The 20,957-nt window shown below is 44.1% G+C and overlaps 1 protein-coding gene across 2 annotated transcripts in view; it reads left to right on the top strand.

The window, feature by feature from the left end:
* Nucleotides 1–20,087: 20,087 nt before the first annotated feature.
* Nucleotides 20,088–20,957, top strand: part of FAM168B (family with sequence similarity 168 member B) — a 30,713-nt gene continuing 29,843 nt past the window's right edge. Inside the window, exon 1 of one of the 2 annotated variants that reach the window (XM_008165828.4) lies at nucleotides 20,088–20,307. The gene's annotated coding sequence lies outside the window, so the exon portion shown is untranslated. The remainder of the gene's footprint in view (nucleotides 20,308–20,957) is intronic. The other variant, XM_008165829.4, reaches the window with a different exon arrangement.

The raw sequence follows: 20,957 nt of genomic DNA, 5'->3' as shown, positions 1-20,957 counted from the left end.
GCTAACTGCAGGGAAGGATTTATTTTCCGCCACAGGCAAACAGCCCAGTAGGAACGGCCACCTCTGTCCCCTTAATTAAGTTCCCCTTATTTCAACCAGGTTACCAGGAGTGATATCACTCTCCTGAGGATTACACAACAAGATAAAGAACGGATGTTGCTTGAATGCCAGCAAACACCGGGACCATACGCTGCCAGGCTTTGTCAGGCAATGATACCAGATTACTTGCTGCAAGCATGGCGTGGTCAAGTGTCCTACCATGGAGGAGGGAATAAGGATGCACTGCCCAGAAACCTTGTGGCAAGGCTTTTGGAGTACCTCCAGGAGAGCTTCATGGAGCTGTCCCTGGAGGATTTCCGCTCCATCCCCAGACACGTTAACAGACTTTTCCAGTAGCTGAACTGACCGCGAATGCATCCCAAGTCCTCAGGGCAAAGTAATCATTAAAAACTGTTTGCTTTTAAAACAAGTTTTATATTTTAAAAGGTAAACTCACCTGAGGTCCCTTCCATGGGGTCAGAGTCTTGGGTACTGGCTTGGGAGGCTTGGGAGGGTACTTCAGTCAGGGTGAGAAAAAGATCCTGGCTGTTGGGGAGAACGGAGTGCTGTGTGCTCTCTGCAAGCTCATCCTCCTCCTCCTCCTCCTCCTCTCCCCCATCGGCAGAATCCTCAGGCGTCGCTGATGAGACTATCCCCGACCCAGAATCCACGATCACAGGTGGGGTAGTGGTGGCAGCCCCCCCTAGAATTGCATGCAGCTTGGCGTAGAAGCGGCATGTCCACGGCTCTGACCCGGAGCGACCGTTTGCCTCCTTTGTTTTTTGATAGGCTTGTCTGAGCTCCTTGACTTTCACGCGGCACTGCTTAGAGTCCCTATTGTGGCCTCTCTCCATCATGCCCTTGGAGATTTTTTCAAAAGTTTTTGCATTTCGTCTTTTAGAACGAAGTTCTGCAAGCACTGAATCCTCTCCCCATACAGCGATCAGATCCAGTACCTCCCTCACGGTCCATGCTGGTGCTCTTTTTCGATTATCAGCCTGCATGGTTACCTGTGCTGATGAGCTATCTGTGGTCACCTGTGCTCTCCACGCTGGGCAAACAGGAAATGAAATTCAAATGTTTGCGGGGCTTTTCCTGTCTACCTGGCCAGTGCATCCGAGTTTAGATTGCTGTCCAGAGCGGTCACAATGATGCACTGTGGGATAGCTCCCGGAGGCCAATACCATCGAATTGCGGCCACACTATCCCTAATTCGAAATGTTAAAATCGATTTTGGCGCTACTCCGCTCGTCGGGGTGGAGTACAGAAATCGATTTAAAGGGCCCTTTACATTGAAATAAATAGCGTCGTTGTGTGGACGGTTGCAGGGTAAATTCAAATTAAAGCTGATAAATCCGAATTAAAGTTGTAGTGTAGACCAGGCCATAGATACAGTTTAGAATCGCTCCAGGTCTGCAGTAGCTTCTAAATTCCACTGGGTGGTGATTAAACAACTCTGTGTATATATTTCCCTGTTCAAGTCAGGGTCAGGTTGTAGATGTCCTGTGTGCAGGAGAACAAAGTTCGGAGTCCTTCCAGACAGGTCAGCTTGAAGCTTGGAGAATCCTTAGCTATCAGAGGTGAATTCATTGAGTCTGTTCTTTTCAAATCTATGGAGCATTCTTTTATGACATAAAGAAACAATTTGATGGGGGGGAAGGAAAAGTATTATATTTTTCTACACAGTATCTTCACCTCCTTCCCTCCTACGGAGACTGTCATCAGTTCCAGAGCCAGAATAACTAAACCATATTTGCTCCAATGCATCAGAAGTGAGGGAGGTTACATATTTTCAAGTGATTTCTGTGTATGTGACGACGGATAAGATCTGTTCAAAAACCAAAAAAAGGAATAAAATTTCATTGCACTGTATTGTCAGAGACAATGTCCCAGATTCCTCGACAAATGCAGTCCTGTAAAGATAGTAATGGTAATGTTCTTTTTGCAACAGGGCATGGGTCAATATTATAAACACTCAATTTACTGTAATAGCCATCTGCTATTCACCAGCCTTACTGATGTATGTCAGTTATCAGCTCTGGAATTGTGGTACTGTGAAAGAGAGGCATTCAAGGAGAATCATTTGAAAACAAAAAATTGTCCTGCCTGTCAGAAATGTCAGAGAGCTAAGAATTGGTTTGCAACTCTGCCGAGGGGAGGCATGTCACATTTAACTCTGCTACTAAAGAAATGAAATCCTGTGAAGGAAATTCCACAAATGGTAAAAAGAAAGCCTTCCTTTTTATTAGTTTTTTAAAATGATTTCAGTCTTGTAAATGATTTCCCAACCACGCTCATGGGTTTGTTTTTTTTGGAGGGAGTCAGAGAGTGGGAATTGTGCTAGCCACAGCTATCAGTCCCGTGTACACCCAATTTATAAATAATACTTTATTAAAATCAGTTAGCAATATCAGGGAGTGATGGATTTACATCTGTGCCATTAATAGAAGAGTTCAGATTGTTTGGTATTTTGCTTGAAACATACGGGTACATTTTTCACTAACATACAGATCATGAGATAAATATTTATTATATAGACAGTTTTTATATAATTGTATCTAATCTGATTAATAAGCCTGTGCTCTGCATTAGAAATAAAAGCTGGCAGGGCTGGCTCCAGGCACCAGCCGAGCAAGCTGGTTGTTGTTCCACTCCGGCTGCCCTGTAGGGGGCAGCGGCATGGAGGACGGGAGTGCCCTGCAGCAAGCCCGGCAGAGCAGCCCGCATCCTTCCCTCCCAGCCAACCGGAATGGTGCGAAGCCCTCTTGCCAGGGTGCACGGCGGCAGGGGCTGCGTGGCAGCGCCCCGCTGAAGCCCTGGCCGCCCCCTTTCTCTCTCTCCCACCGCTAGCCGGGGCACATCTGCAGAGCAGGGAGTCCCCCTGCACCCTGGCTCCGGCCGCGCCGCAGGTTTTTTTTTTTTTTTTGGCTTGGGGCGGTCAGAAAGCCAGAGCCGGCCCTGGAAGCTGGGATGGTACTAAAGGATATTATACCTGTATTTAAACAGAGCTAGATTGTACTTTCATAAGAAGAGGAGATTCTGATCTGGGGGAGTGCCACAGAAGGAGAGTGCTGCCTCTGAGACACAGTCGTGAGAGCTTGCAGAAGTTCCACAGATAGAGCTGCACATGATTCATTCTCTGTGGAACTCTGTAGGCACAGAAGGGAGTTGCAGAGGTGAAGCAGGGCCAAGCCATGCTGTGACATCATTTCCTGCAGAGGCCATGGATATCCCAAGAGATACCTGAGTCAGAACCAATGCTGCTTCAAGGAGCATTAACTGCCAGTGGGTCTGTCTACGGCACACAAACAAGAGGGAGCTCACCAATGGCAAAGTCATTTCTGAAGGAGATAGGAGCCAAAAAGTACCACAGAGGGCTCAGCCTTGTGCTTTGCCAGATATGAGGCTTCCTTTTCCCTTAATTAAATCTCTAAGATCTACAATATTGGGACGCCACTCCCCTTGCCACACCCATTGCCTCCAAAATCGTCTAAATTATAGCACAGTTACTTGGAATATCTTCCAGCCTGTGGAATTTCTGGATCTCTCTGCCTCCGCATGCAATGTTTTCAAGTGAAATGGACAGGAGAACAGTCCCTTATTTTCTTTAATTGTTAACATTCCATCAGCCTCTCTAAAATTTTACCATCCTTCTTCGGTAAGGATGTACAATCCAGTTCTCACTATTAGCTGCATCTGTATTTGACACGTGTTTTATATGCTTTTAAGAAACCCAAAATGTTTTGAAACAATACCCAACTTAGAATTGGACACTAGATTGTATACTTCCTATTGGAGAGTCAGCTGATGTCTTTTCCACCTGCTGAGATCTCTATTCACAAGCTGAGAGCAGAACAAAAAAATCAAATATCTTTCCTCAGTCCCAGAAATCAAATTGCTCTACTTCATATTAGCATCAGCAAAAAATTAATATTAAGATCTCCTGCCCACAGTACGTTTGATCAACCATATGCATGCTGCTCTTTCCTATTGTTCAATTCTTGCAGCCTTAGTAGAAAGACAAACTGTAAGATGTTGCATGGTGTCAAAGTATACCCGTGACGAAAGTAAATACAAATTTAAAAACAACTCACCTCACAGAAACAGATAATCAATGACATAAAAAACAAAACAAAACAAAAATGGGTAACTACATTCAATTTTACCTTTGTAAGATTATTCTTGTCAAGGGGTTTGTCATTTATGTAATATTTGAATTCAGTATAAGACTACTACAGTATATTTGTTTTAGATAATTGGTGTAAATAATTTACCTTGGATTGACAGTGCAGAAGAGATCAGATAGAAAACCCCTACATATCACTGGCAGATCTTCAGGTGAATCACCTCCTTCTCACCTCACAAGAGAAAGTGATATGCTGACAGTTTGGTTATATCATCCAATACTTAGCAGACACATGGAGAGACTTCCTCCCCACCCCACCCCCAATCCTTCATAATGGAAAAAAAGAATTTGTCACTTGCAAAATAGACTATCTGCACCCCACTACAGCCCTGGTCTACACTACGGGGTTAGGTCGAATTTAGCCGCATTAGGTCGATTTAAAAATGACCACGTCCACACAACCAACCCCATTCCGTTGACCTAAAGGTCTCTTAAAAACAACTTCTGTACTCCCCAGCTAGGGGAGTAGCACTAAAATAAATCTTGCTGGTTTGAATTTGGGGTAGTGTGGATGCAAATCAACGGTATTGGCCTTCGGGAGCTATCCCAGAGTGCTCCATTATGACCGCTCTGAACAGCACTTGGAACTCTGATGCACTAGCCAGGTACACAGGAAAAGCCCTGGGAACTTCTGAATTTCCTGTTTGGTCAGCGTGGTGAGCTCAGCTGCACTCAGCAGCACAGGTGACCATGCAGTCCCAGAATCACAAATGAGCTCCAGCATGGACCGAAAGGGATACACTAGATCTGATTACTGTATGGGGAGAAGAATCTGTGCAGGCAGAACTCCGATCCAAAAGAAGAAATGCAAATATATTTGCCAAAATCTCACAGGGCATGTTGGACAGAGGCTACACCAGGGACACACAATAGTGCCACGTGAAAGTTAAGGAGCTCAGGCAAGCCTACCAAAAGACAAAGGAGGCAAACGGTCATTCCGGGTAAGAGCCCCACACATGTTGTTTCTATGAACAGCTGCATGGCATTCTAGGTGGGGACCCTACCAGTACCCCACCACTGTCCATGGACACCTGCAAGGGGGGGGTCTCATGGAATACGGAGGAGGATTTTGTGGATGAGGAAGAAGAGGAGGAAGAGGAGAAGGAGAATGCACAGCAGGCAAGCGTTCTCCCCAGCAGCCAGGAACTTTTCATCACCCTGGAGCCAATACCCTCCCAAGGCGGGATCCTCGACCCTGAAGCCGGAGAAGGCACCTCTGGTGAGTGCACATTTGTAACCACAGTACAGGGTTTAAAAGCAATAGTGTTCATGGTCACCTGGTTGAAATATGGGAATTTTTGTAAGAGAACAGTAAAAGGACCCGTTCATGCTGGGCTGTTTGTGCTTGGCTAAAAGGGATCATCCCAGAGAATAGTCACGCGGCGGGGAGAAGGGATCATCCCAGAGAATAGCCACACGGTGGGGTGGGGGTAGGTGTGTGCTGCACATCTACTCGAATACTGCAGCCCCTCCTTTTAAATGTGAAACAAACCCAACCCATTGCTTGCTCTGGGAAAGGGGGGCACTTCAGTTTGAAAACATTCCCACATGTTATGAAGGCGTAAGAAGCCAACCCAATTTTACTCTCCCTTTTTATCTCCCCCCAGGTGCAAATGTTTCTACTCTTCCCCCATCATTTTGGTCTTTGTGGTTTTTGCAGATTAGAAGGCAAAAAAAAAAAAAAAAGCACTCGCGATGACATGTTTTCCGAGCTGATGCAGTCCTTCCACACTGATAAGGCACAGCTCAATACATGGAGGCATTCAGTGGCAGAGGCCAGGAAAGAATTGAGTGAGCATGAAGAGCGGAAGCAGGACGCGATGCTGATGCTAATGGGGGAGCAAACAGACATGCTGAAGCATCTGTTGGGGGAGCAAACGGACAAGATGAAGCATGTGTTGGAGTTGCAGGAAAGCCAACAAGAGCACAGACCCCCTCTGCATCCACCGTATAACCGCCAACCCTCCTCCCCATGTTCCATAGCCTCCTCACCCAGACGCCCAAGAACGTGGGGTGGGGGGGGGTGGAAGGCTCTGGGCACCCAGCCACTCCACTTCAGAGCATGGCCTAAGCAATAGAAGGCTGTCATTCAAACAGTTTGATTTGTAGTGTGGCTACAATAAACAATGTGGCCTTGTCCTTCCCTCTTCCCCCACCTCACCCGGGCTACCTTGTCCATTATCTAATTTTTTTTAATTATTAAAGAAAGAATGCATGGTTTCAAAACAATAGCTACTTTATTTCCAAGCGGTGAGGGTGGTTGGCTTACAGGGAATTAAAATCAACAAAGGGGGCGGGTTTGCATCAAGGAGAAACACACACAACTGTCACACTGAAGCCTCGCCATGTCATGAAACTGGTTTTCAAAGCCTCTCTGATGCGCAGCCAGAGGTGAAAGTAAGCCAGTACGGTACGGCGTACTGGCAAGAGCCAGTACGCTGTGCTGGACTGGACCAGCTTCCGCGGCAGTGATTTAAAGTGCCCAGGGCTCCAGCCGCTGTGGGGAGCCTCGGGTCCTTTAAATCTTGAAAGGCCCCGCCACTTCCAGTTGAGGCCCTACCTCTTCCGGTTGAGGCCACACCCCGGCTCAGGACTCTGGCATACCAGTAAGTCCTTTAAGTTACTTTCACCCCTGTGCACAGCGTGCCTAGCTGTGCTCTTCTAATTGCCCTGGTGTTTGGCTGTTCATAATCAGATGCCAGGCAATTTGCCTCAACCTCCCACCCCACCATAAACATCTCCCCCTTACTCTCACAGATATTATGGAGCACACAGCGCCAGCGAGCTTTTAAACATCCAAAGGCACATTCTATCACCATTCTGGACTTGCTCAGCCTATAGTTGAATTGCTCCTTACTACTGTCCAGGCTGCCTGAGTAAGGCTTCATGAGCCATGGGAGCAAGGGGTAGGCTGGGTCCCCAAGGATAACTATTGGCATTTCAACATCCCCAATGGTAATTTTCTGGTCTGGAAAGTAAGTCCCTTCTTGCAGCTGCTCAAACAGCCCGGAGTTCCTAAAGACGTGAACGTCATGCACCTTTCCCAGCCATCCCACGTTGATGTCAGTGAAACGTCCCTTGCGATCCACCAGTACTTTGCAGCACCATTGAGAAGTACCCCGTGCGGTTTATGTACTGGTTGGCAAGGTGGTCCGGTGCCAAGATGGGGATATGCATTCCATCTATCGCCCCACCACAGTTAGGGAACCCCATTGCAGCAAAGCCATCCACTATGACCTGCACATTTCCCAGAGTCACTACCCTTGATAACATAACATCAATGATCGCATTGGCTACTTGGATCACAGCAGCCCCCACTGTAGACTTGCTCACTCCAAATTGATTCCCGACCGACCGGTAGCAGTTAGGCGTTGCAAGCTTCCACAGGGCTATCGCCACTCACTTCTCAACTGTCAGGGCAGCTCTCATCTTGGTATTCCTGCACTGCAGGGTAGGGGGAAGCAACTCACAGAGTTCCAGGAAAGTGACCTTACTCATGCAAAAGTTTCGCAGCCACTGTGAATCATCCCATACCTGCAACACTATGCAGTCCCACCAGTCTGTGCTTGTTTGCCTGGCCCAAAATCGGCGTTCCACTGTATCAACCAGCCCCAGTGCCACCGTGATGTCCCAATTGCTGCAGCCCGTACTTTCAGGAATGTCTGTGTCCATGTCCTCATCACAATCATCCTCATGCTGGCATCTCTTAGCCCAGTTCTGCATATACTCAAGGATAATGCATGAGGTGTTTACAATGCTCACAACAGCAGCGGTGACGGTTAGCTAAGCGGGCTCCATGCTTGCCATGGTAGAGCGTCTGCAGGAGAGCAGAGTTGCAGCAGAAGTGGTGGATAATGATGCTTAGCACCACGCAGATTTCTGGAGAAGTTTGCTGTTGAGACTGAACACATTTACAAGAGCAGGAGAGTGGAGTTGCAGTGGAAGTGGTAGATGGCAACGGTTAGCAGTCCTACTGCACTGTCTGCTGACAGCAGTACCCAGGACACAACAGCAGCGGTGACGGTGAGCTGAGCTGAGTGGGCTCCATGCTTGCCATGGTATGGCATCTGCACGGGAAAAAGGCATGAAACGATTGTCTGACGTTGCTTTCACGGAGGGAGGGGCGACTGATGACATGTACTCAAAACCACCTGCGACAATGTTTTTGCCCCATCAGGCATTGGGAGCTTAATCCAGAATTCCAATGGGTGTGGAGACTGCGGGAACTGTGGGATAGCTACCCACAATGCACCGCTCCGTAAGTTGATGCTAGCCACGGTAGTGAGGACGCACTCTGCCAACTTAATGCACTTAGTGTGGACATACGCAATTGACTGTATAAAATCTATTTCTAAAAAACGACTTCTATAATATTGACCTAATTTCGTAGTGTAGACATACCCACAGTCATTGCTGTTGGAGAAGCAGACAAAGGAACAAATTAGTTTTTTAAATAATTGAATTTATTTTAAGACAATATGGAAGACTTAGTTATCCGTTTAAACCAGATTTCAGCCTATTTCAGGCGTTCTGAAATTGTGGTCTGTGGACCACCAATAGCCCGCAGAGCACTTCCTGCCGGTCTGCAGTGAGCTGGCTGGTCACATGGTGCTGGCGTCTCCTTATTTCTTAAAATACAAGAAAAGACCATTTAAAGTACATTAAATACTAATATAATATCCTATTATAATATCAAAATAGAAGAATATATAAAATCATTGATGGTAAAGTTTGCAGATGAGACAAAAATTGGTAAAGTGGGAAATAATGATGGGGACAGGTCAATTATACAGATCAACCAGTCTTGCTAGGTAAGGTGAGCAACATGAATTTTAACAATATGCACTTTAAAACAGCTAAATGAAAGAAACAAAGACTGTAGGTCACACTTACAAGATGGGAGATTGGATCCTGGAAAGCAGAGATTCTGAAAAGGATTTAGTGGTCACAGTAACTAACCAACTGAACAGTAGATAAGTAACAGAACATCAGCTTCTATTGTGGTAGCTAAAAGGGCAAACACAATCCTTGGCTTTTGTGACGGGTTGGATCACAGAAACCACACTGGGAGTTGCCACCCGATGTGCACAGACTACCTCTGCTCCTGTTTTCCCTGCCAGCTCAAGACTACAGCACCAGCTCAGGACTCCAGCACCCTGTCTTGCTGAGGCAGACACTCCCATCTGGCTCCAGACACAGACCCAGGGTCTGAATCACTTGTCCCAAAGCTGCAAGTTTACCTGAAAACAGCTCACAGTAGTGTGCTTGTCTATAGCACTCAGATGCCCAACTCCCAATGGGGTCTAAACCCAAATAAATCCGTTTTACCCTGCATAAAGCAGGGCAAACAGGGCAGGGCAAACCCAGAAATTGTTCGCCCTCTATAACACTGATAGAGAGATATGCACAGTTGTTTGCTCCCCCAGGTATTAATACATACTCTGAGTAAATTACTAAATAAAAAGTGATTTTATTAAATACAGAAAATAGGATTTAAGTGGTTCCAAGTAGTAACAGACAGAACAAAGTAAGTCACCAAGCAAAATAAAATAAAATGCGCAAATCTATGCCTAATCAAACTGAATACAGATAATCTCACCCTCAGAGACGCTTCAGTAAGTTTTTTCTCAGACTGAACACCTTCCAGGCCTGGGCACAATTCTTTCCCCTGGTACAGCTCTTGTTGCAGCTCAGGTGATAGCTAGGGGATTCTTCATGATGGCTTCTCCCTCCTCTTGTTCTCTTCCACCCCTTTATATATCTTTTGCATAAGGCGGGAACCCTTTGTCCCTCTAGGTTTCCACCCCCCTCACTGGAAAAGCACCAGGTTAAAGATGGATTCCAGTTCAGGTGACATGGTCACATGTCACTGCAAGACTTCATTACTCACTTGCCAGCACACACATATACAGGAAGTCTCACAGGTAAATACAGCCATCTGCAGACAATGGGAGTCATCAAGATTCCAAACCATCCCCAATGGCCCACACCTTACACAACCACAACAGGCCCTCAGAGCCATGCCCTACATTTCCAGTTTTAGATACAAGAGTGGTACATTTCTACAAATAGGATGATCACACTCAGCAGATCACGAGCCCTGCAATGATACCCCACAAGAGACCCTCCGCATGAAGCATATCCCAGTCACTCCATATTCACTTATTACCATATTTTTTCTAAAACTATCCCAGTTACATTATATTCACTTATTATCATGTTTTTATAAAACCACATAGACTGCACAACGTCACAGCTGTATAATCAGGGTAATGTCTATAGTAGTAGGGAAGTGGTATTACTGTCTATGGCATTAGTAGGGTTGCCAACCCTACAGAATTGCCTTGGAGTCTCCAGGAATTCAAGATTAATCTTTAATTAAAGAGTATGTCAAGTGATGAAACCTCCAGGAATACGTCCAATCAAAATTGGCAACGCATTAGTGAGGCAATTACTGGAATACTGTGTCAAGTTCTTGTGTCAGTACTTCAGAAAGGATGTAGAAAAAATTAGAAAGGATTCAGAAAAGAGCTAAATGAATGCTCATAGGCCTAAGAAACCTGCCTGATAGCAACAGACAAAATAAGCTCAATCTATCTAGTTTAGCAAAGAGAAGGTTCATAGGTGACTTGATCACAATCTACATGGGGAACAGATTTCTGTTAGTAGACCACTCTTTTATCTAGCAGAAAGAGACATAATGAGATCCAATGGTTAGTTGCTGAAGCTAGACAAATTCTGATTAGACATAAGTAGTTAGTCAGGATAATTAACCACAGGAACAACTTATCAAGGGACACAGTGGATTCTCTGTCACTTGCAGTCTTTAAGACATAACTGGACATCATTCTTAAAAGATATGCTATAGCTGAAACAGATGTGATGGGCCTGATGCAGAAATTACTCCTGTGTTATGCGAGAGATCACATTAGATTATCATAATGGCCTTTTGCAGGATTGATTTAAAAATGATTTCTTAAATATTTAAATTGGATTTTTTAAAATTTAAATTAAATGCAGTTTTATTAATAAACCTATTTTAAATTCTGATAACCTATGGTAAGGCCCAACAATATTATAATCTGTTAAAATCACTTAAATTAAATTTTAAAAAATTAAGCAGCATGTTTGCTGCCAACTTGTAAAGAAAGTCAAACCACTGAACTGGTGTAAGTCATTGGCTAAGTACCTGGAACCAGAGTTTGTTGAAGTGCTACACCAGCTTTTGCCAGCAGTAACCACTTCTGCAAGTGAAGAGAAAATATATTCTTCATTTTGGTTTATTCAACTAGCTCAGTTCAATGATCACTTCATTCGAAGTTAAGAAACCAATTGGAAGTAGAAAAAGCAGGCTAACTGGTTTTCCTTTTCCAATCTATGAATAAAAATTAGGCGTGAAAGGACAAGATCTACTAGTTCTAAAATCTTGAAGGATATGGTGACCAGAAACTATCAGTTCAATTAATTAATGACATATAATATTTGCTTTGTTTAATAAATCAATCAGTTTCAAATGCAAAACATGTTTTGATAAACTGTTATTTTTATGTTTCCAGCACTTTTAATGTAATTTTGTTTAATAAAAAATTAAGATGCCGTTTTTGTGTATTTTTAATTGAATGTTAATTTCCATCCAAACAGAGCTTGACACAAATCACAGGTAAACAATTAATCATCATCTAGTAAATCAACATTTTCTAACATAGAAAAATATATTTAAAAAATAATCTGAATAATGATAAGGTAAACTATACAATTTCTTCAGTAAATGTGTATAGATATAGTATATCCTCCTGGTTAGCAAAAAGAAGCACTAAATTTGGTGTAAAGACTATATTTATTCACAAATGACATGTTTTAATTAGGGCTGTCAATTAATTGCAGCTAACTAACGCAATTAATTCAAAAAAATTAATCGCGATTAATTTTTTAATCACGATTAATCGCACTTATAACAATAGAATACCAATTGAAATTTATTAAATATTTTTGGATGTTTTTCTACATTTTCAATATTGATTTCAATTACAACACAGAATACAAAGTGCACAGTGCTCATTTTATATTATTATTTTTGATTACAAATATATGCACTGTAAAAATGATAAACAAAAGAAAGTATTTTTCAATTCACCTCATACAAGTACTGTAGTGCAATCTCTTTATCGTGAAAGTGTAACTTACAAATGCAGATTTTTTTTGGTTACATAACTGCACTCAAAGACAAAACAGTGCAAAACTTTAGCGCCTACACGTCCACTCAGTCCTACTTTTTATTCTGCCAATTGCTAAGACAAGTTTGTTTACATTGACAGGAGATATTGCTCCCTGCTTCTTATTTACAATGTCACCTGAAAGTGAGAACAGGCGTTCGCATGGCACTTTTGTAGCCGGTGTTGCAAGATATTTACATGCCAGATATGCTAAACATTCGTATGCCCCTTCATGCTTCGGCCACCATTCCAGAGGATACGCTTCCATGCTGATGATGCTCATTAAAAAAAATAATGCGTCAATTAAATTTGTGGCTGTACTCCTTGTGAGAGAGAATTGTATGTCTCCTGCTCTGTTTTATCCACATTCTGCATATGTTTCATGTTATAGCAGTCTTGGATGATGTCCCAGCACATGTTTGTTTTAAGAACACTTTCACAGCAGATTTGACAAAACGCAAAGAAGGTACCTATGTGAGATTTCTAAAAATAGCAAAAGCACTCGACCCAAAGTTTAAGAATCTGAAGTGCCGTTCAATATCTGAGAGGGAGGAGTTATGGAGCATGTTTTTAGAAGTCTTAAAAGAGAAACACTCTGCTGTGGAAACAACAGAACCCAAAACATCAAAAAGAAAATCAACCTTCAGCTGGTGGCATCTGACTCATATGATGAAAATGAACAGGCATTGGTCTGCACGGCTTTGGATCATTATAGAGCTGAACCTGTCAGCAGCATGGACACATGTCCTCTGGAATGGTGACTGAAGCGTGAAGTAACGTATGAATCTTTAGCGCATCTTGCAACCCCAGCTTAAATAGCTTAAATATCTTGCAACGCCAGCTACAAGAGTGCCATGCAAACACCTGTTCTCACTTTCAGGTGACATTGCAAACAAGAAGCAGGCAGCATTATCTCCTGCAAATTGTAACGAACCTTGTTTGTCTAAGTGATTGGCTGACCAAGAAGTAGAACTGAGTGGACTTGTAGATGCTAAAGTTTTACATTGTTTTATTTTTGAATGCATTTTTATTTACATAATTCTACATTTGTAAGTTCAACTTTCATTGTAAAGAGATTGCACTACAGTACTTGCATGAGGTGAATTGAAATTTTTTTTGTTTTTGTTTTTTACAGTGCAAATATTTGTAATTAAAAATAAATAAAAAGTGAGCGCTGTACACTTTGTATTCTGTGTTGTAATTGAAATCACTACATTTGAAAATGTAGTAAACATCCAAGAATATTTAAAATAAATGGCATTCTATTGTTGTTTAACAGCACGATTAATTTTTTTAGTTGCTTGACAGCCCTAGTTTTAATGATTGCAAACTAATGAGACTCAATATTTCTTTAGGAAAATAACTATAAAGTATAAATTAAAAACATGATTAAAATTGATAATTTAAATCAAGGTTTCCTGCTTATTGATTTAAATCATGATTAAAATTGGTGATTTAAAGTCCTTTGATTTAAATCATTCCACCCTGGCCCTTTGTGGCTCTAAAATCTATGAATTCCTCAGAATAATGAACAAAAATACCTTTGACAAGATTCCATGTGTGACGGGTTGGATCACAGAAACCCCCTTGGGAGCTGCCAACAGATGTGCAAAGACTACCCCTGCTTCTGTTTTCCCTGCCAGCTCAGGACTCCAGCACCCTGTCTTGCTGAGCCAGACACTCCTGTTTGGCTCCAGACACAGATCCAGGGTCCGAATCACTTGTCCCAAAGCTGCAAGTTTACCTGAAAACAGCTCGCAGTAGCGCGCTTGTCTTTAGCACTCAGATGCCCAACTCCCAATGGGGTCTAAACCCAGATAAATCTGTTTTACCCTGTATAAAGCTTATGCAGGGCAAACTCATAAATTGTTCGCCCTCTATAACACTGATAGAGAGATATGCACAGTTGTTTGCTCCCCCAAGTATTAATACATACTCTGAGTGAATTACTAAATAGAAAGTGATTTTATTAAATACAGACAGTAGGATTTAAGTGGTTCAAAGTAGTAACAGACAGAACAAAGTAAGTCACCAAGCAAAATAAAATAAAATGCGCAAATCTATGCCTAATCAAACTAAATACAGATAATCTCACCCTCAGAGATGTTTCAGTAAGTTTTTCTCAGACTGGACACCTTCCAGGCCTGGGCACAATTCTTTCCCCTGGTACAGCTCTTGTTGCAGCTCAGGTGGTAGCTAGGGGATTCTTCATGATGGCTTCTCTCTCCACCTCTGTTCTCTTCCCCCCCTTTATATATCTTTTGCATAAGGCGGGAACTCTTTGTCTCTCTGGGTTTCCACCCCCCCTCACTGGAAAAGCACCAGGTTAAAGATGGATTCCAGTTCAGGTGACATGATCACATGTCACTGCAAGACTTCATTACTCACTTGCCAGCACACACATATACAGGAAGACTCACAGGTAAATACAGCCATCTGCAGACAATGGGAGTCATCAAGATTCCAAACCATCATTAATGGTCCACGCTTTACACAATTACAATAGGCCCTCAGAGTTACATTTTATATTTCTAGTTTTAGATACAAGAGTGGTACATTTATACAAATCAGATGATCACACTCAGTAGATTATAAGCTTTGTAATGATACCTTACAAGAGACCTTTTGCATGAGGCATATCCCAGTTACTTACATTCACTTATTACTGTATTTTCTCTAAAACTATCTCAGTTACATTATATTGACTTATTATCAAGTTTTTATAAAACCATATAGACTGCACAACGTCACACCATGTTAAGTCATAATCCTTCTAATTAGTATCTGAAAGGAAATACTTTTTACACAATGTATAATTATCCAGTGGGACTCATAGTCACAAGATATTCATGCTATGGGCTAGATCTTCAACTTGTGTAAATTGTCACAGCTCAGTTGGAATCATGACAATTTACACTAGCTGAGGATTGGACTTTAAGATTTGAGATTGATAAGACACTTCAATAGGTAATTAGAACACCCATCGTTACATTAGATATATTCAGAAAAGATATAAATACTCATGATTCATGGTATAACTCAACCACTAACTACCTTGGAATAAGCAAGAAACTTCCCTACATGGGTAAGTGATTTCATAATTGACCTTCACAGAGTTTCTTGAAGTATCAGGTACTGGTCACTGTCACGGACAGGATACTAGAGTAGATGGATCGCTGCTCTGACCCATTACAGCAATTTCTATGTTCCTAAACAGGATATGTCGGTTCTTAAAATCAAAAGGTAATCTGTTTTAAACAGTGTACAGCAACACCAAGCAACAGTTTAGGGCAGGAAATGAAGATGAACAGTATATTGAATTGAAATTGCAGGGGGAATTTAGGGAGGCAGCCATAATTAGCTGAAGTGTAATATGGCTAGGACAACAGAGTTAGATCGTATTTCTTATGAAAAATGTCATGTGATCCTTAATGACTACAAAAGATCAAGGGCTCAGTTTCACATCTCATCTGATCTATCAACACAGTACTTCCTAACATCCTGCTGGGACACAGATTTTGTACATTTACATAGATAAAAACTAAAAAAGAAAAACCCCAAACCTAGGAAAGTCCATAAAAAAGAATTATGCTAACTGGATGTAGGTAAGGTACAACAAGACGTAATGGGCTTAATCAACAGCAAGGGAGATTTAGGTTAGATATTAGAAAAACTTTCTAACTTTAAGGATAGCTAAGCTCTGGAATAGGCTTCCAAAACAGATTGTGGAATCCCTGTCACTGGAGACTTTAAGAACAGGTTGGACGAACACCTGTCAGGGATGTTCTAGGTTTACTTGGTCCTGCCTCAGCACAGGGAGAATGGCTGTCTCCAGTCCCTTTCAGACCTACATTTCTATGATTCTGTGAATGTTATAGTTGCACAGTTAAATTGCTAAAACTCAGGAGAATCCAGAGCTAAGGTTGCAAGTACAAACTGTCCCAGACTTTGTCTGCATGGTGTACAGAGTAGTCTCATGTAAAAGATCCAGCGTGTGTTCCTAAGGCTGCAATCCTGCCATGAGCTGAGCATGGGCAGTATGCAGATGGCAAGCAGTGGAACTCATGGGAGGATCATGGCAGAAAAGACTCTGAGATGCTGTGGTGCGATGTGAGAAGCTGCATGTGACCATATAACTGAGGCCGTTGTCATGAGTGGCGGTGGACGGTTAAGGACACCTGCAAACTTCCCACCTTTTGAGTGTCCAATGGGCAACCTCTTGTTCTGTGAAGTGGGGGTTCTGTATGGAATCAGGCCTGGCTCTCAGAGACCCCTCAAGCAAACCCTGCCCACAGAGGATAGCTGTGCCTTGCCTGGGGCTGTCCCCTCCCCCGACAAGGCCTCCCCATCATTCCCTACCAGGGAAGTCATCCCTTGCCCGCATCAAGCATGAGGGAGCATGCCAAGGGGCAGCAGTGCTGGGCTCTTCCATGGCCCCCTCTCCTCAGGGAGACCACCACCAGCAGGGAGTGGGGGAGAAGGCTGCACTTCCCAGCTCAGCTATCCAAAATACAGGACCTGGTAGTAATGGAGGACTTTAACTATCCAGACATCTGTTGGGAAAGTAATACAGCAAAACAAAAATTTCCATAAGTTCTTGGAATGTATCAGGGACAACTCTTTGTTCCAGAAAGTGGAGGAAGTAACTGAGTGGGCAGGGGGAGGAGGGGCAAGAGCCATTTTGGACTTGATTCTCATCAACAAAGAGGAATTGGTAATGAATCTGAAGGTGAAAGGCAATTTGGGTGACAAGTATCAGAGGGGTAGCCATGTTAGTCTGTATCCATAAAAACAACGAGGAGTCCAGTGGCATCTTAAAGACTAACAGATTTATTTGGGCATAAGCTTTCGTGGGTAAAAAACCACTTCTTCAGATGCATTAATTTGGGTGACAAACTCAGAGAACTGGTAGGGAAGGTCCTATGGAAAGAAAATCTAAGGGAAAAGACTTCAGAAACCTGGCAGTCCTCAAGGAGGCCATATTAAAGGTGCAACTGCAAACTTATTCAATGCAAAGGAAAGATAGGGAGAATAGTAAGAGGCCAATATAGTTCCATAAGGAGCTCTTTAATGACCTGAAAATCAAATAGGAACCCTACAACTAGTGGAAACATGGCCAAATTGATAAGGAGGAGTACAAAATAACAGCACAAGTATGTAGGGATAAAATCAGAAAGGCTAAGGCACAAAATGAGTTACACCTGGCAAGGGACGTCAAGGGCAATAAGAAGAGGTTCTTTAAATACATTAGGAGCAAGAGAAAGACAAAGGAAAGCATAGGTCCTCTACTTAGCAGGGAAGGAGAGGGAATAACTGATGGCATGAATAAAGTTGAGGTACTTAGTGACTATTTTGCTTCAGTCTCCACTAAAAAGGTTAATGATGACCAGATACTCAACACAATTAATATTAACAACCGGGGGAAGGAATAAGTCAAAATAGGAAAAGAACAGGTTAAAGAATATTTAGATAAATTAGATGTATTCGAGTCAGCAAGGCTTGATGAAATTCATCCTAGGGTACTTTAGAAACTAGCTGAAGCAATCTTGGAGCCCTTAGCAATTATCTTTGAGAAAGTATATAGGACAGGAGAGGTCCCAGAAGATTGGAGAAGGGCAAACAGTACCTGCCTTTAAAAAGGGGAACAAGGAGGACCTTGGAAATTATAGACCAGTCAGCCTAACTTCAATACTTGGAAAGATATTGGAGCAAATTATTAAACAATCAGTTTATAAGCACCCGGAGGATAATAGGGTTATAAGGGAATAGTCAGCATGGATTTATCAAGAAGAAATCATGCCAAACTAACTCAGTGTTCTTTTTTTATCGGATCACTGGCTCAGTAGGTTGGGGGAAGCAGTAGACATGATATACATAGATAGTAAGGCTTTTGATACAGTTCCGAATGACATTCTCATAAGCAAACTAGGGAAATGTGGTCTAGATTAAATTACTATAAAATGGGTGGTCAACTGGTTGAAAGACCGTACTCAAGGAATAATTATCAATGGTTTGCTGTTAATTGGGAGGGCGTATGTAGTGGTGTCCTGCAGGATCAGACATGGATCTGGTACTATTCACATCCACTCAATGTGCAGAGGCAGTCAAAAAAGCGAACAGAATGTTGGGCATCATTAAGAAAGGGATAGATAATAAGACAGAAAATATCATATTGCCTCTATAGAAATCCATGGTACACCCACATCTTGAATAGTGCGTGCAGATGTAGTAGCCCCATCTCAAAAAAGATATATTGGAATTGAAAAATGTTCAGAAAAGGGCAACAAGAATGATTAGGGGTATGGAACAGCTGCCATATGACGAGAGATTAATAAGACTGGGACTTTTCAGCTTGGAAAAAAGATGACTAAGGGGAGATATGAAAGAGGTTTATAAAATCATGACTGGTGTGGAGAAAGTAAATAAGGAAGTGTTATTTACTCCTTCTCATAACACAAGAACTAGGGCCACCAAATGAAATTAATAGGCAACAGGTTTAAAATAAACAAAAGGAAGTATTTTTTCACACAACGCACAATCAACCTGTGGAACTCGTTGCTAGAGGATATTGTGAAGGCCAAGACTATAACAGGGTTCAAAAAAGAACTAGATAAATTCATGGAGGATAGATCAATCAATGGCTATTAGCAAGGATAGGCAGGGATGGCATCCCTAGCCTCTATTTGCCAGAAGCTGGGAATGGGTGACAGGGGATAGATCACTTGATGATTTTCTAATGGAGATATCCTATCTCCTAGAACTGGAAGGGACCTTGAAAGGTCATCAAGTCCAGCCCCCTGCCTTCACTAGCAGGACCAAGTACTGATTTTTACCCCAGATCCCTAAGTGGCCCCCTCAAGGATTGAACTCACAACCCTAGGTTTAGTAGGCCAATGCTCAAACCACTGTTCATACCCTCTGGTGCACGGGGCATTAGCCACTGTCAGAAGAGAGGATACTGGCCTAGATGGACCTTTGGTCTGACCCAGTATGGCCGTTTTTATGTTCTTTTTATGGATTTGCCAGTTGCCAGAAAATTAATTTAATCTGCCACTTTTTTTAATGTAGGTCTAAAAACTTTTCATTATTATCACTATACACTGGAAATGAAATGTTAAACATTTCGGCGTCCAGCTAAAGATGCTACGATGTTGCTGCTAAAAATAAGAAATGGCTGGAAACAGCATATACAAATTCAAGAAACAGACCCAATGGATTGTCTTTATGTATGAAGTGCCAAAGTGTTCACATTCAGGCATGTAGTGAATATATCCAATCAATGCGGTTTTGGGAAAAATAATCTCGAGAAAGATGGCCAAGATCAGAAAACCATGTTATTGATCTGACATCTGTGTTATTGCTCTAGCTACTACAAGTGGCTGTCGGGGGGGGGGGGGGGGGAAGGGGGAGAAGGGCGGATTGTGGAGTTGCCTTGTGGTTGGGGGTGCCCTAGGCTTGTCTGGGGTGGGGGGTGGCTGGCTTTTTTGCAGTTCAAAGGTGATAATCACTCCAGCCCCAAAGTCTGTGATTTTACTTGGGGGGGGGGGGGGTCTCCCTGGTCACGTGCCAGGGCCGCCTCAGAAGCTTCCTTGCACGTGACCCTCCTTTTCCTTCCCTTGTAACTTCAGGGCCGAGAGGCTCCCCTCCCCCCGTGCGGAAGTGACGTGCGGCTGCTCAGTTGCTGCGCAGCTCTCCGGAGAGGGACGGGAAAGCGCCGCCGGGACACACAGCAGCAGGAGGCGCAGGCCCCAGCCGCCGCTCTAGCTCCCGCCCCCTCCGACTGCGAGGCTCCGCCCCCTCCCCCGGCCGCAGCAGACACCGAGCGACAGAGCCAGAGCCGGGGCCGCCACCACGAAGCGCCGCAGCCCGGTGAGTGCGGGACTGCGGATGGCGCCGGCTTCCGGACTCCTCCCGCCCCCGGTGTAGAATGGGGCCGGAGCCGCTGCCTCCCCGCGGCCTGCCGCTGGGCTGCGGGTGCGGGAAGCGCACAGCCTGGGGGGCCCCGGCGGATCCGATGTCCAGGAAGGGGGGGATCGTCTCCGGCCCGGGGTTTATTTACCTCCGTGCTCCCGGGTGCGCCCCCCCCCCCCCGCGCTGCGGCCGGCCCCTGCGCTCCCCCCTGTCCTACTGGCGGGGGTGACAGCGGCGGGACTCCGGCCCGGCTGCGCGGGGGGCCTCCTCCAGCGCCCGCCGCCGAGCTCTGGGAGGCCGGGCGCTCTGCCCTTCAGGCGGGGAGGCCCCGAGCCGGAGTGGCTGCGCCCCGCGGCGCCGTCCCCGCACGGCTCTGGCGCTTCCCCGGCTCCGTGAGCCCGGCGGCGATACCGCAGCCCGGAACGTAGCTGGCACTGCCCCTCGGAGCGGCCGCCGCCCCGAGCATCCAGCGCCGATTGGACCCCTGGCGACTGCCGGCCCCAGTCACCTCCCCTGCGGTTGAAAATCCTTCGGGCGCTAGCAAAGAGGCAGGCCGCTTCCAGCAGCCATCAAGCACGATCCACAGGCAGGGGAGGCTCCTGGGCACT

Source organism: Chrysemys picta, chromosome 9, assembly GCF_011386835.1.
Source record: "Chrysemys picta bellii isolate R12L10 chromosome 9, ASM1138683v2, whole genome shotgun sequence".
Taxonomy (NCBI): Eukaryota; Metazoa; Chordata; order Testudines; family Emydidae; genus Chrysemys; species Chrysemys picta.
This window is presented reverse-complemented; position numbering and strand designations above follow the sequence as displayed.